Raw genomic sequence first — 15,567 nt, 5'->3', positions numbered from 1 at the left:
ATCACTTATATGTGGGATATAAACCAAAAAGCAACAAACATGACAAATAAACAGTGACTCATGGACATAGACAGTAGATTAGTGATTACCAGAAGGAAGTGGGGGAGGGAGAAGGTCATTCGGAGAAAGGATTTCAAATATTTAGTGACAGAAGGAAATTTAACTTTTGGGTGGCGAACACACAATGCAATATACAGATGACATGCTATTGAATTGCATACTTAAAACCTATATAATTTCATTAAACAATGTTACCCCAATAAATTTAATTAAAAAAAAAAAACACTGGTTATAATGATACTCAAAGTATTTAGGGGAAAAATAGACGATCTCAATGAGAACTTTAACAAAGACACAATAAGTATAAAAAAAGACACAGAAAACATAAAATAGAACCAGTCAGAAATAAATAATACAATAATTGAAATAAAAAGTACACTAAAAGGAATCAAAAGTAGATTAGGGAAGCAGAGGACTGAATCAGCGATTTGAATGAGAAGGCAGCAGAAAACACCAAGTCAGTAGGTCAAAAATAAAAAAAGTCAAAAAATGAAGAAAGTTTGAGGAACCTCTTGGACAACGTCCACCATAACAACATTTGCATCATAAGGGAACCAGAAAAAGAAGACAAAAAGCAGAGGCTTGAGAACCTATTTGAAGAAACCTTGATGGAAATCTTCCCTAACCTAGTGAAGAAAATAGACATATATATTCAAAAAGCACAGAGTCCCAAACAAGACAAACCTAGATAGTCCCACACAAACACACATCATATTTAAAATGCCAAAAATAAAAATTAAAAAAAAGACAAGAGGTGAATCTTAAAAGCAGCAAGAGAAAGGCAACTAGTTACTTTTGAGAAAGCTTCCATAAGAATATCAGCTGATTTCTCAACAGAAATTTTTCAGACCAGAAGCATTGATCACAAAATATTCAAAGTGATAAAAAGCAAGGACCTACAACCAAGACTACACTACCTAGCAAGGCTATCAATTAAAATTGAAAAACAGATAAAGAGCTTCTCTGACAAGAGAATGCTAAAGAATTCATCACCTCCAAGCCAGTATTACAAGAATTCTTTAAGAACTTCTTTAAGATGAAGACCAGGGCAGGGGGACCATAAATTAAATAATAAAGTGGCAATAACTCTGTACCTATTAATAATCATATTAAGTGGATTAAATGCTCCAATCAAAAGACATAGAAGAGCTGAATGGATAAGAGAATAAGACACTTACATAAGCTGTCTATAAGAGATCTCCTTCAAATCAAAAGAAACACAGACTGAAAGTAAAGGAATGGGAAAAGATATTTCACACAAATGAAAATAAGTAAAAGGTGGGGTAGCAAAACTTATATCACACACAATAGACTGTAAAACAAAGGTTATAATAGGAGACAATGAAGGGCATTATATAATGATAAAAGGATCAATTCAAAAAGAGGACATAACCTTAGCAAACATTTATGTACCAAACATAGGAGCACCTAAACATATAAAGCAAATATTGAGCAACATAAAGAGAGAGATTGACAGTGATACAGTCTTAGTACGGCAGGAGTCTCCAACCCCTGAGCCGTGGACTAGTACCAGTTCTTGGCCTTTTAAGAACCAGGCCAAACAGCAGGAGGTTAGCATCAGGCTAGTGAGTAAAGTTTCATCTGTATTTGCAGCTGCTCCCCAGTGCTAGCATCACCACCTCAGCTCCACCTCAAATCATCAGGCATTAGATTCTCATAAGAGCACCAGTCCCTGGTGCCAAAAAGTTTGGAGACTTCTGTAGTATGGGACTTAACACCATATTGACACCAATGGGCAGATCTTTCAGACAGAAAATCAACAAGGAAACAGCAGGCTTAAATAACACAGTGGGCCTGATAGATTTAATTGATATCTTTAGAGCATTTCACCCCCAAAGCAACAGAATATGCATTCTTTTCAAGTGCACATGAAGCATTTTCCAAAACAGACCACATATTAAGCCACAAACAAGTCTCAATAAATTTAAGAAGACTGAAATTATATCAAGCATCTTCTCCGATCACAATGATTTGATGCTAGAAATCAATTACAAGAAAAAAAATGAAAAATAAACAAACACATGGAGGCTAATAAACATAACAGTCTAATAAACAATAATGGGTCAATGAGATTAGGAATAAATCAAAAGATACCTTGATACAAATGAAAATTAAAATGTGACTCAAAATCTATGGGACACAGCAAAAGTATTACTAAGAAGGAAATCCATAGCAATACAGACCTACCTCAAGAAACAAGAAAAAGCCCTAATAAACAATGTAACTAAACAGTTAAATGAATAGGGAAAGAACATCAAATAAAGCCCAAAGTGAGTAGAAGGAAGGAAATACCAATATGAAAGATCAATAAAACTGAGATGGTTCTTTGAAAAGATAAAGAAAATTCATAAACATTTTTTTCCACCTACAGCACCTGGTTTTCCTAGGTTGTCTCCCATCCAAGTACTAACCAGGCCTGACCCTGCTTAGCCTCCGAGATCAGATGAGATTGGGCATGTTCAGGGTGGCATGGCCATAGACTCATAAACTTTTAACCAACCTCATGAAGAAAAAAATGAGACTGTACCCAAATAAATAAAATTAGAAATAAAGGAGAAGTGATAAATGACTCCACAGAAATAGAAAAGATTATAAGAAAATACTATGAGCAATTATATGCCATCGAACTGGACGATATGGACAAAATGGATACATTCCTAAAAGCATACAATTTCCCAAGACTGAGTCAATAAGAAACAGAAAATCTCAACAGACCAATTACTACTACTAATGAAATCGAATCAGTAATCATAAATCTCCCAATGAACAAAAGTCCTAGGGTAGATAGATTCACAGGTGAATTTTACCAAACATTCAAAAGATGTTAACACCTATTTTTGTCAAATGATATCAAAAAATTCAAGAGGAAAGTCTCCCAAGCTTATTTTACAAGGCCACCATTACCCTGATTTCATAACCAAATACATTACATGAAGGAAAGTTATGTCAATATACCTGATGAACATAGATACAAAAATCCTCATCAAAATATTATCAAACTGGAGGAGAAAACAAAATGCTGTAGATGATAGAGGCTTTGTTCATCCCTCTTATGACCAAATCAAAGTGTGACAGAATATGGAACAAATAGCAAGGAAATTTGCCTGGGAACTAGATTTTAAAAAAAGGACCTACAACTAGGGAGAGAACTAAGAAATCACACTGCAAAGAGAAGAGGTAAGAAGGGGCAAGAACGCAAGGCTGTCGGTCTCGAGCAGCTGAGTGGGACAGAGGCTGCAGCAGGGGTAGCCAGCAGCCGCAGATGCCTTTTAAAGGGGTCGTGTCTGAAACTGGACTTTCACGGTGACAGACCTGCTCTCTTTGAGCACAAGCGCCAAGTTGGTCGCTCCAGGGGCACCAGAGACTTACAGGGGAGTGACACTGAGTTGGAGTGAGAGCCAGAGGTGAGGATCTCTCTCTGACAGAAGTGCCAGCAGTATCTATTGTTCCTCTATTGAGCCCTTCCCCTCCCAGAGAGCGCAGCAGAGCCGCTATAGCTGAGACATCATAAAACTGGATAACAGAGGTCGTTCCACACAGAGGAGTCCGTGAAACTCTGCCTTCTCCAACTCCAAGCCCCACCTAAGCCACATCCAGGTGTGTCCTTGCTTAGTCAGGTGCTTCTTGCTGAGCAATGCCAAGCAGCAGGCCTCAGTTTCTGATGTTGTTTTTTGTGGCACCCACAAACACAGCATATGTGGATTGCTTGCTAAATTTTAACAGGTGGCCCCAGAGGGGCACAGGCTGGGGCTAAACTTGGCCTGCAGCTGAATTCCTCTCAGCACTGTGCCTCTGGACATCCACTACACAAAGTCACACTAATAAGACTGGGAAACTCAGGAGCTTTGCTTAGTACTTAGGAACAGACACAGAAAAGCAGCCAAAATGGGAAGACAAAGAAGAAACCATATGAGAGAACAGAACAGAGATCAGGAATAATGGAGTCAAGCAATCTAACAGATGCAGAGTTCAAAACACTAGTTGTAAAAATGCACAATGAATTTAGGGGAAGTGTAGATGAATTCAGTGAGAACTTTAACAAAGAGATTAAAAAAAAACATAAAAATGGAAATAGAAATTATAAAATGAAACCAGTCAGAAATGAAGAACATATTATCTGAGATGAAGAGTATAGTAGAGGGAATCAACAGAATGGATAAAGAAGAGGATTAATATAGAGGATGGGAAAACCAAAGACACTCAATCAGTGTGATACTATTAAATGTAAAAATATCTGTGTCATAGGGGTACCTGAAGGAAAATTAGATGTTCAAAATCTACTTGAAGAAATAATGCTGGAAAATTTTCCTAAGCTGGTGAAGGAAATAGACATACAACCACAGGAAGCTGAGAGAGTACCAATAAAGATGAACTTAAAGAGTCTCACATCAAGACACATCATCATTAAAATGTCAAAGGTTAAATACAAAGAGAGAATCTTAAAAGCAGCAAGAGAAAAACAGTTAGTTGCCTACAGGGGAGCACCCATAAGACTGGCAGCTGACATGTCAAAAGAAACTATGCAGAACAGAAGGGCTTGGTACAAAACAGTCAACATGATGAAAACCCAGAATCTACAACCAAGAATATTCTATCCAGCAAAGCTATCATTTAGAGTCAAAGGACAGATAAAGAGCTTCCCAGTCAAAAAGAAGTTAAAGGAATTTATCACCACCAAGCCAATATTACAGGAAATGTTGGAGGGACTTATTTAAGAAAAAAAAATGTAACAAAAACAAGAATAAAGAATGGTAATAACTACATTACTATTAACAAGTACCTCAAATGGAAAGGAATTAACTGCTACAACCAAAAGATAGAGTGGCCGGATGGATAAGAAAACTAGACCCCTACATATGCTGCCTATGAGAGACTCTATTCAGATTAAAAGACACACACAGACTAAAAGGAAGGGGATGGAAAAAGATATTGCCTTGATAGATCTAGAGGGTATTGCACTGAATGAAATGGGTCAGCGAGAGAAAGATAAAGATCACAAGATTTCACGTACATGTGGAATCTAAAGAACAAAATCAACAATGTCAGCAACAAAAGCAGAAAGAAACTCACAGATACAGAGAATATTTAGAAGGATACTAGGTGGGAGTGGGGTTGAGTGGTACAGCAAAAAAAAGGCAAAGGGATTAAGAAATATAAATATAGTTGTAGAATAGACATGGAGATGTAGAGTGTAGCATAGGGAAGATGGTTAATAATGTTGTAATAAGTATGTAAGGGGGAAGATGTAAGTATGTAAATTTAGTGGGGTGATCACTTTGCGAATTATGTGGATCTCTGATCACTGTGCTGTACAACTGAAACTGGTATATTATTGTATGCCAACTATAATTTAAAAAAAATATATTGTATTGTTCAATGGAAATACGAGCAACAAATTGTTATGTTTCAATACAGCCAAAAAAAAAAAATTAGCAAATTGAATTCTGCAAAACACTAAAATGATCATACACCATGATCAAGTGTGATGTATTCCCAGAATGCAAGTTTGGTTTAATATTCGCAAATCAATTATTGTGATTCACCACATGAACGTATTGAAATATACAAATTATAAGATCATATGAAAAGATGCTGAAAAAGCATTTGACAAAATTCAGCATTCATTTATGATAAAAACTCTTAGCAAAGTGGGAATAGAGGGAACATACTTTAACATAATAAAGGTCATGTATAACAAACCCACAGCGAACATCATACCCAAGGGGAAAAAGTTAAAAGTGTTTTTCTTAATATCAGGAATGAGACAAGGCTGTCCACTCTCACTACTATTATTTAACATTGTATTAAAGCCCTAACCACAGAAATCAGACAATAAAAACAAATAAAGTGCATCCAAACTGGAAAGGAAGATTTAAACTTTCATTATTTGCAGAACATAATATATAGAGAGAACCCTAAAGATTCCACAACAAAATTAGAAATGAAAAATGAATTCAGCAAGGTAATACAATACAAAATTAATATTCAGAATCAGGTGTTTTTTATTTACCAATAATAAACTATCAGAAAGTGAAATTCAGAAAACAATCATATTTACATTGCAACGAAAACAATAAACTACCTAGGAATCAATTTAACCAAGAAGGTAAAAGACATTTACCAGGAAAATTATAAGACACTGAAGTAAGAAATTGAAGAAGATAGAAATAAATGGAAGCATATACTGTGCTGATAGATAGAAAGAATTAACATTGTTAAAATGTCCATACTACCCAAAGCAACCTATAAATTCAATGGAATTTCTATGAAAAGTCCAATGACATTTTTTACCGAAGTAGAACAAATAATCCTAAAATTTATATGGAATCACAAAAGACCTCAAATAGCCATGGCAATCTTGATAAAGAAGAAGGAAGATGGAGGTATCAAGCTTTCTGATCTCAAACTATGCTACAAGGTTATAGTAAAGAAAACAGTATAATTCTTTCATAAAAACAGACAATAGATCAATGGAACACAATAGAGTAACCCCAAATAAAACCATGCTTATATAGTTATTTAATCCATGACAAAAGAGGCAAGAATATAGAATGCAATAAAGATATTTTATTCAATAAATGACATTTGAAGAACAGGACAGATACATGCAAAAAAATGAATCTGAACCACCTTCTTACAAAAGAATTAACACAAAATGGATTAAAGACTTGAATGTAAGACCCCAAATCGTAAAACCTCTAGAAGAAAAGAGGCAGTAAACCCTCTGACATTGCTCTTGGTAATATCTTTTTTCTGATATATCACTTCAAACAAGAGAAACAAAAGAAAGAGTACACAAATGAGAGTATATCAAACTAAAGAATTTTAACAGAGCAAAAGAAACCTACTGAATGGGAGATGATATTCAGCAATGATAGAACTGACAAGGGTTTAATATCTAAAATTTATGAAGAACTCATACAACTCAACACCAAAATATATATATATAAATAAAAATGAGCAGAGGACCTAAATACACATTTCTCTAAAGAGGAATACGGGTGTCCAATAGACATATGAAAAGATGCTCAAGATCACCAATCATCAGAGAAATGCAAATGAACCGCAATAAGATATCACTTCACACCTGTCAGAGTGGCTATCATCAATAGATGAAAAAATAGATGTTGGCAAGGATGTAGAGAAAAGGGTACTCTCGTGCACTTTTGGTGGGATTGCAAATTAGTGCAGCCATTCTGGGATAATTTTTCCTCAAAAAATTAAAAATAGAACTACATTATGACCAAGCAATTCCACTTCTTGGTGTTTACCTGAATAAATCCAAAATACTAATTGGAAAAGATATATGCACCCCTACATTCACTACAGTGTTTCGAAGATATGGAAGCAACCTAAGTGCTCATCAATAGACAATTGGATAAAAAAGTGGTACATATATACAATGGAGTATTACTCGGCCATAAAAAAGTGAAATCTTATCTTTTGCGATAACATCGATGGAACTAGATAATTAGATGTTATGTGAAATGAGTTAGACAAATATCATATAATTTGACTCACGTGGAATCTAAAGAACAAAATAAACAAACAAATAAAACAGAAACACACTCAGAGATACAGAGAACAAACTAATGATTGCCAGATTGGAGGGGGTTGGGGGACTAGACAATAAAGGTGAAATCATTAAGAAACACAAATTGGTAGTTACAAAATAGTCACAGGGATATAAAGTACAGCATGGGGAATATAGTCCATAAAGTTGTAATGACAATGTATGGTGCCAGATTGGTACTAAATTAATAGAGGGATCATTTCATAAATTACATCAATGTCTAACTACTGTGCTGTAAACCTGAAACTAATGTAAAATAATGTTGAATGTCAACTGAAATTGAAAATTATACACATATATATGATGTGTAGAACTACATTATAAAATTGTAGGTGTTTTTTTTCCTTTGTGCTTCTCTTTTATGTTCTGGGGTTTCTATAATGAGCTTGCATTACTATTGTAATCAGAGGGAAAATTTGTATAAGTTATTTCAAATTGGCTTTCCCGTTTTGGTCCAGCCTATACAAACTGTTAGATTAGTTTCTCTACAAAAATCATGTTACTCCTTGTTAGGTAAATAGATATATAGACAGATGAATAAACTTTTAATAAAATCTTTATTGCCATCACAATGCTGCCTACAGAATTAGGGGCAAATGCTTCAGCTTAACATTTAAATCTCTCCTTAATATGATTCCAAATTTTCTTTCCAATCTTATCTTCTGCCACTCCCTACAGAAGCCCTGCATTGCAGACAAACATTTCCTGTATGCTCCATACCAGGGTTTTCTATTGCTTCTTTTAATTAGATTGATCTTATGTGTACCCCTACTTATTAAATCATACCCATTCTCCAAAGCCCATATCAAATGCCACGACCTCCTGGAAAACTTTGCAGATATTTCCAGTTACATATGCTACTCTCCCTCCTTCAAATTATTGTAGTGTTTTGTTCATTTGTCTGTTGTGGCATTTCTCATATCCTGCCTTATTATAAGTCTTGCACAGTTATCTTCTCCCTAGCCAACACTGGGAGAGCCAGAAGAACAGAATTGTATTTTACTCATTGATTGTATTGCCCGTAGGACCAAGCAAAGTGTTTTTGTAAAATAGCAATATTGGTTAAATTAAATCGAATGTGTTGCAGAAAAAGATTGTTAGATTAAATGATGAGGAGCCTAAGCCAAATACTTTGGGCCAAAAAAGCAAGGTGAGAACTGTAAAAAAAAAAAAAAGAAAAAGAAAAAAGAAAACAAGCTAATCCAAATTCAGAGAGATAAAATAATTTGTCATGCCTCTCACTTTTAGTTGGCTATGGGTATAGGGCTATGATAAGAACTTGCCACATACATGTCTGTCCTTAAGGCAAGCTTGTGAGCATCAAAAAGTTTTTTAAAATGCCAATATTCCCCTCATCTAAGATCTGGAATGGAAGTTTTCACATATTTTACTGACTCAAAAAAAAAAAAAACAAAGAAAAAGAAAAAGCTTCCATGGTGAAGAAAACTTTATTAAGAAAAGAAGAAGAAGGGACAGCTGGTGCTGTATTTGTATTTTCTCTGAACTCCCAGTACTGAACACAAAGCCTATCGCATAATTATTTGATTAACATGTTGAACTAAGCTGAACTCCTACAATGACAAAAAATAAATCATATTGAAAGAAACAATTGCTCAAGTATCCTGATTATAGCAAGTATTTATTATTCTTTGTATTTAACATTTACTCACATTTAATATTTGCCATTATTATCCATGTAGTTCCATCATTTTATAGATGGCTACCTGTTTATTTATGTAGAACCAGCCAAAACTCTAAAAACCCAAGGAATGAATCTGGCCTAAGGCTCCACCTCTCAATTAAATTTGCTCTGGTAGGCTCTTCTCAAAGCTAGCATTCTCAAAGCATGAATTTCCTCATGTGTTTCTTCTTAAAGTAACAAGATTTCAAAACTGACTCCAGAGCAAAAACAAATATCTAAAACCAAAGCCAGAAGGAAGAATCTCACTCTGTGAGAGGGTGTGGTGTGTGTGTGTGTGTGTGTGTGTGTGTGTGTGTGTGTATGTGTGTGTGCGTGTGTGTGTGTGTGTGTGAGAGAGAGAGACAGAGACAGAGAGACAGAGAGACAGAGAGACAAAGAGAGACAGAGAGAGAGAGAAAGGGGTCGGTGTGGGGAGAGAGAGGGAAAGGGGGCAGGGAGGGACAGAGAAAGAATGAGAAGAGTTTTTAAAGTGGGTTATAAAATTTTTAATAAACTTTTTGGATAATGTAAAGAGAAAAGTGCTTTTTCTCTCTAATGAAGGGAGGAAAAATAATATGTACTGTAGCAAGGTATGAAATGACTCAATAGACCCAAAGTGACATGTAGAACATTTTTGGGTTACAAATTTCTGAATATGAATTCTTCAAGTGTAGGAAGTCAAATACTTCAAAGTTATTTTACATCTGTCTTCAGAAGTCAACATTTATACTTTATCATAAAAAGTACTCTCATGCTACAAGTAAATGAGCCTGAAATCGGATGAAAAGCATTATGACTTATGGATCATACATGTAAAACAAAAAAAGCTTTCTTGATTTATCATAGACAAAAAGTGATAGTTTTTGAAAACCAGATTCTGCTTAAAAATTGACCTTTCAGTCTACAAACTCACCATTTAATATACAAGAAAAGTAAACCCTTTTGAATTGTATTTACTCAGTTACTTTAATAAAGGTTAGACCTTTCAAAAACAATTGTAAATGTGGCATTTAGCTTCTCATATTTTCCAAAGTATTACTTGAATCTTGAGATTCAAAAGAAACAACTAAGAAAATAACAATAAAGTAACATCAATCAGGATTGCCCCAGAGTGAGATAACATGCACAATTTCCAGATTAAAATCACAGATTTAAAATTTCACATTTCAAAGACTCACAGCCTTATTGGGTTCCAGGAAATGCCATTAACATATCCTTTGGGGAAAAGATGGCCAATACATTCATTAATTCACTCATAAGTCAAAGCTTATTACTGATACACACTGGTATTAGTTACTGAAAGCCAATAATTATTAAAATACAGTAGCACCATCGGGTAATGAAAAATACAGTAATTAAAATCCAGGAGGTGAAATCTCACACTAAAATTCAGAAAGGTTTTATTTTACTAATGGTTCTATACAAAAGAAGTCAAATGTGAGCATTACTTTTAAACTACTGTATTTTCAAGTATTCAGCTTTTCACTGTTAAAAACAAGACAACAGACCAAAAATGGAGTCGCTTATGCTGAAATTTAACTTAATTACAGTTTCAGTTCTCTGAAAAATGGAATATTAAACCAGTCAATCAGACATCCCCTGATCAGCCCTAGTTAGGTAATTTGCCTGAGAGACCCTTGCCATCCCCTAAAAGAAAGTAACCTTGACATAGCCAATCGTTTTTTTTTTGTTTTGTTTTGTTTCATTTTGTTTTATTTTGCCTAATACAACTTCCTTGTTCCTGCTTCTTTCTGCCTACAAATGTGTCATTTCATATATCTTCTCAGAGCTCCTTTCTATCTGCTAGATTAGATGCTGCCCAATTCAGGGATCATTGAATAAAGACAATAAGATCTTCAAAATTTACTCAGTTAAATTTTACTTTTTAACATTGTTAATGTAACAAACATTTATTGTGTCTATTATATGCATAGTGCCTTCTTAGAAAATGAGTTACACTTCTATTTTAATTGAGTGGGATTCAAATTGCATGAATATAACAAAATCTACTCAAGGATGCATCTTATGATGAGAAGAATGTGAACTTTGGAAAAGGATACACTCAAGTTCTGACATTAGCTGTGTAAATTTAGACAAGCTATTTAACTTCTCTCAGCCTCAGTTGTCTTATTTCTAAAATGTAGATAACAATTTCTACCCAGCTAGGTTGCTGAGGCAGTGATGTAGGTAAACAATACAATGTCTAGCACTTTGTAAATGTTCAATAAACATTACAGTTCTTTTTTTTCCTTCCATACTTGTACAAAAAAAAAAGTAAAATTAAATTCATGTGATTGAACTAAGTAAAAAGAATTAAAACAGTTGAATTCAGTAGAAAAATAAAACCTGATTATGTAATTGGACTCTGTATGTAATATGAATGTTTATTTCTATTCCTCTGAAAAACTATTACAATATGTAGGAATTTTTAATGACTGCCATTCCTTCAGAACCAACAACAAGATGCCATGACAACTAGTTAATTTCTAAGAGTTATGTTATAGAATCTCTGTAAGAAACTCACTCAACATCACTGCATAAATTTGGTAAATTTCCTTCATTTCTGGGAAGACATCAGCATCAGCCACTTTATATCTAAATATAAAGTTGTGCCAGATCTATTTTGGAATAATTGCCTAATAAAGCAGATAGGCTATTTGAGAGCCAGGTTTTCATTCTGTGTTGTTCATGGTATTATCTAAGACATATATGGTAGGAAGCCAGGTGTGAAAAATATCTTGTAATCCCCATACCTCTGTCTTTGATCTGTAGGTCTTTGACGACCTGATCTCACCTGCAGAATAGTTCTGTGGATTTACAATTGCTTTGTGATAGCAGAGTGCCATCAGTCTCAGGTTTGACACATCCAACCATCTATATTGCTATGTCCCCTATACTGTGGACCTTGCCTGCTATCCCCATGCTTATGTTGGTCTTTCTGAACTTGATCCCATTTTTGCATTGATTTATGATATCTGCCAAACTCCACTATTTGGCTATACTCAGCATCTGTCTTTTCTGGACAACCCCAGCTCTGAATTCCAATAATCCTATCCTGGTTTCTTCTATATTCATATTCTTTAAACTACTATAACTCCGAAACATTTCCAAGAGTTTTCAAAATACAAATGATTTAGCAAATGTGTTGTTTGGGTGAGTAACCATATATTCGGTCACCAAAGAGAGCATATTAGAGAATGAGGTGGAAAATTTGGCCTAACAGAATTAACAGAGAATTGGATAGCTCAATATATTACTGTCAGATTAATGCTAATCTTACCATGATTTACTAACATAAAGTCAGCTTAGAAGAATAAATATTACACTAAATTTTAAAGTAATACAAATACCTAACTCATAAGTCATATTCTCTGGGAATTTATATGGATTTCAAATATAATAGTCATGAAAATAGGTTAAGCTATCTCTCAATTGATTAGGCCAAATGCCCCTCTGAAAATCTCTCCTGTGTGAGAGGCAGTGAGAGAAAGATGTATTGTTCATTAGATGTATTGTTCTTAGAAGCTTAATGGTAAGCAAGATACTGTAGACTGGTGTCAGAGTAGCATCAGAATCCCCTAACAACATACCAGCCATTTTCTCTGAGAATTTTTTTCTGAGTCTTTTTTCAAATGAGTGTTAAGAATCCTCTCCCACTTTTTGGCTATTCGCAGTATAGCCACCTTATCACATTTCCCCCATTCCTAAACTTGGCCACTAATCACCCTCATAGTTATTAGTCAGGCAGAATTCAGAAGTCCAAAAATATACACGCGAAGGCCAAATGCTGCTCTCAGACATGTTTTGTTTGTTTTGCAAAGTATTATTCTAAATTGTGTATGTGAACACTCTTAGATGAATGGGTGCTGTCTACTTTGCACAGTTGCCACAACTTCCTATTGTATAACCAGCCAACATACAACATCATATTATCTATTAGTTCACTAAGTATTTTATTTTACCAGGATATAAAGTTAGCTATTTTGTTGCTGGTTTACTCTGACTACAGGGTTTGTAGCAGTCTCAATCTTTCTGTAGATTTCAGGGTAATCTCAGAACCATCTAACTAAACCCCAGTGATTTCATCCCAATGTGTTCCATGCTCCAACTGCTATCGATTTGAATTGTTAATTGAATTCCTAAATCTCAACACATAGTAAGCAGAAAAAAAGAAATGAATAAACCAGCACTCCTAAGGAAATTAAAGAGTATATTACTATTAGGAGTCCATACAGGCCTGATTCACATCCCAGAGGACATGCAACACCAGAAAGACTGATGTCCACCAATTATCAACTTTTAGGATGGAAAGTCAAGGTAGAAACCATTTCTGGTTGGGACATTTATCTCTAGCAGCTAAAGAAAGTCAGAAAAAGTAAATGAAAAGCTTCATTCACATTTGTTCCTCAGAGGAGCTTCCGAGATGAAATCTGAGCACAAAGAGAACCTTAAATTAATAAAAGGGATACTGGGCTCAAAATTGTGTGAGACAGATAGTGCTCTTGAATTATCTTATTTCGGTATGTGTATTATTTTGAGTTAATTAAAACTCTAAAAAACAGTTTTAACGTACCTTCTTTTTTCTGTCACATAATTGATGTTTTCCTCTTTTTCAAAATCCCAATGAAGACTTGATGCCTCCTAGAAGCCTCTAAGAGAATAGCAGTTGTGCCAGCTATCTTATTTTTACCCCTCTGAAGCCACTCTATATGCTTCTCCTCACTACTCTATGCCATAGGAGGGATCCCTTGCCTTCTGGCTTCCAGGTGAGATCAGCTAAAGAGAAGCTCCAGTAAGAAATTAGAGGTGGAAAAGGAGTAAGGCCATAGCGTTTATTCCTCTGGCTCCCACTCTGTAGGGTCATCTTGGATTGATTGTGTCTCTCAACAGAAGGTCGCTGCTCCTCTCAGCATGGCCACCTCTACTTCACTCTCTCTTTTAAGTGTCCAGTATACACATCTTCCCTTCATGTTTTGGGCCTAAAGGTGGCAACAGTTCCATAACTACCTAGTCCCTCATTGCTGACTAACTCTTATGGTTCTTTACACCCCATCCACACCTTTTTAATTAGTCCCTTTGTATGGACAATAAGTAATGTGCAGTAGTCCAGATAATTAGCTGGTATCAGAGGGCCTAATACCAAAGTGATAGCTATCCTCTGATTAGAATTTTATTTATTAATTCACTTAATCTTTAATTTATCAATTCCTCACCTAATTGAATAAACTTCAATGAGTACCTGAAAAGCCTTGAGTTGAGTTTTTGGGACATTGAGAGAGTGAGAAATAGTTCCTGTCCTTAGATTTTTTTCAATGGAAAATGGCAATGGAAAATCTAAGAAAGGTTGATATTTAGATAATCCTTAAAGCTGACTTACTATTGACATTTTCAGAGCTAGTAGGACTGGAATTCAGGGAGTCTTCACAATGTTCTGGGAAGATCAGTAGTGCTGATAAAATCAAGATAGGGTCAGTCTTCCAAGATACAGTTTTAAGCACAGAAAAATGAGACATTTATCAGAGCCAAGATACAAAGTAAGGACTGACTTTCAAAATAAGCCAATTATCAGAATGAAAAGTAAAGGTTAGGGCTAGCCTGACAATAAAAAGACCTGAGGATGAATACAAGAATATTGATCTGGAACTGCTAAAAGCCGCTGGCAGGGATACATCTTGGAATCAAAATGAACTGCCCCCCTGCTGCTGATAGAAGTGGGAGGGGTTGAGAAGGAAAAGACCCACCATAGAGAAGAAAAAAGGATGCAGAAGTTATCCAATTAGCATCAGGTCCATGTGAATAACTGACTGGCTGGTAACCTATTTCTCAGACAGATATAAGAATAGATGAGATAGCTACACAATGCCTTATTTCCTTGGAATGAAGTACTTTGTAAGTTTAGAAATGTATCATCAATTCAATTAAGATAATTCAAATATACATTCAATTAGTCATAGCTTTTACAGAGTTAATGCTTACTTATAGCATTTATCATCATAAATGTCCTTGAAAACTGTAAATTTCTTTTGAAAATCAAATAATCTTAAATCCACTATTTGTACTTTCTATTTAAGTAAATGAAGTTAAAGTCCATGAAGTTAACCATGAAGTTAAAGTCAGAAAGAAAAAGTTGAAAATAACATGATATTATTTATATGTGGGATATAAACCTAAAAGCAACAAATGAATAGAACAAACAAACAGATACTCATGGACATGGACTATAGACTAATGG

At 34.9% G+C, this 15,567-nt stretch overlaps 1 pseudogene; it reads right to left on the bottom strand.

The window, feature by feature from the left end:
* Nucleotides 1-2,443: 2,443 nt before the first annotated feature.
* LOC111730787 lies at nucleotides 2,444-2,562 on the bottom strand (annotated as a pseudogene).
* Nucleotides 2,563-15,567: the final 13,005 nt, after the last annotated feature.

This window comes from Pteropus vampyrus, unplaced genomic scaffold (assembly GCF_000151845.1).
Source record: "Pteropus vampyrus isolate Shadow unplaced genomic scaffold, Pvam_2.0 Scaffold335, whole genome shotgun sequence".
NCBI classification, from domain to species: Eukaryota; Metazoa; Chordata; class Mammalia; order Chiroptera; family Pteropodidae; genus Pteropus; species Pteropus vampyrus.
This window is presented reverse-complemented; position numbering and strand designations above follow the sequence as displayed.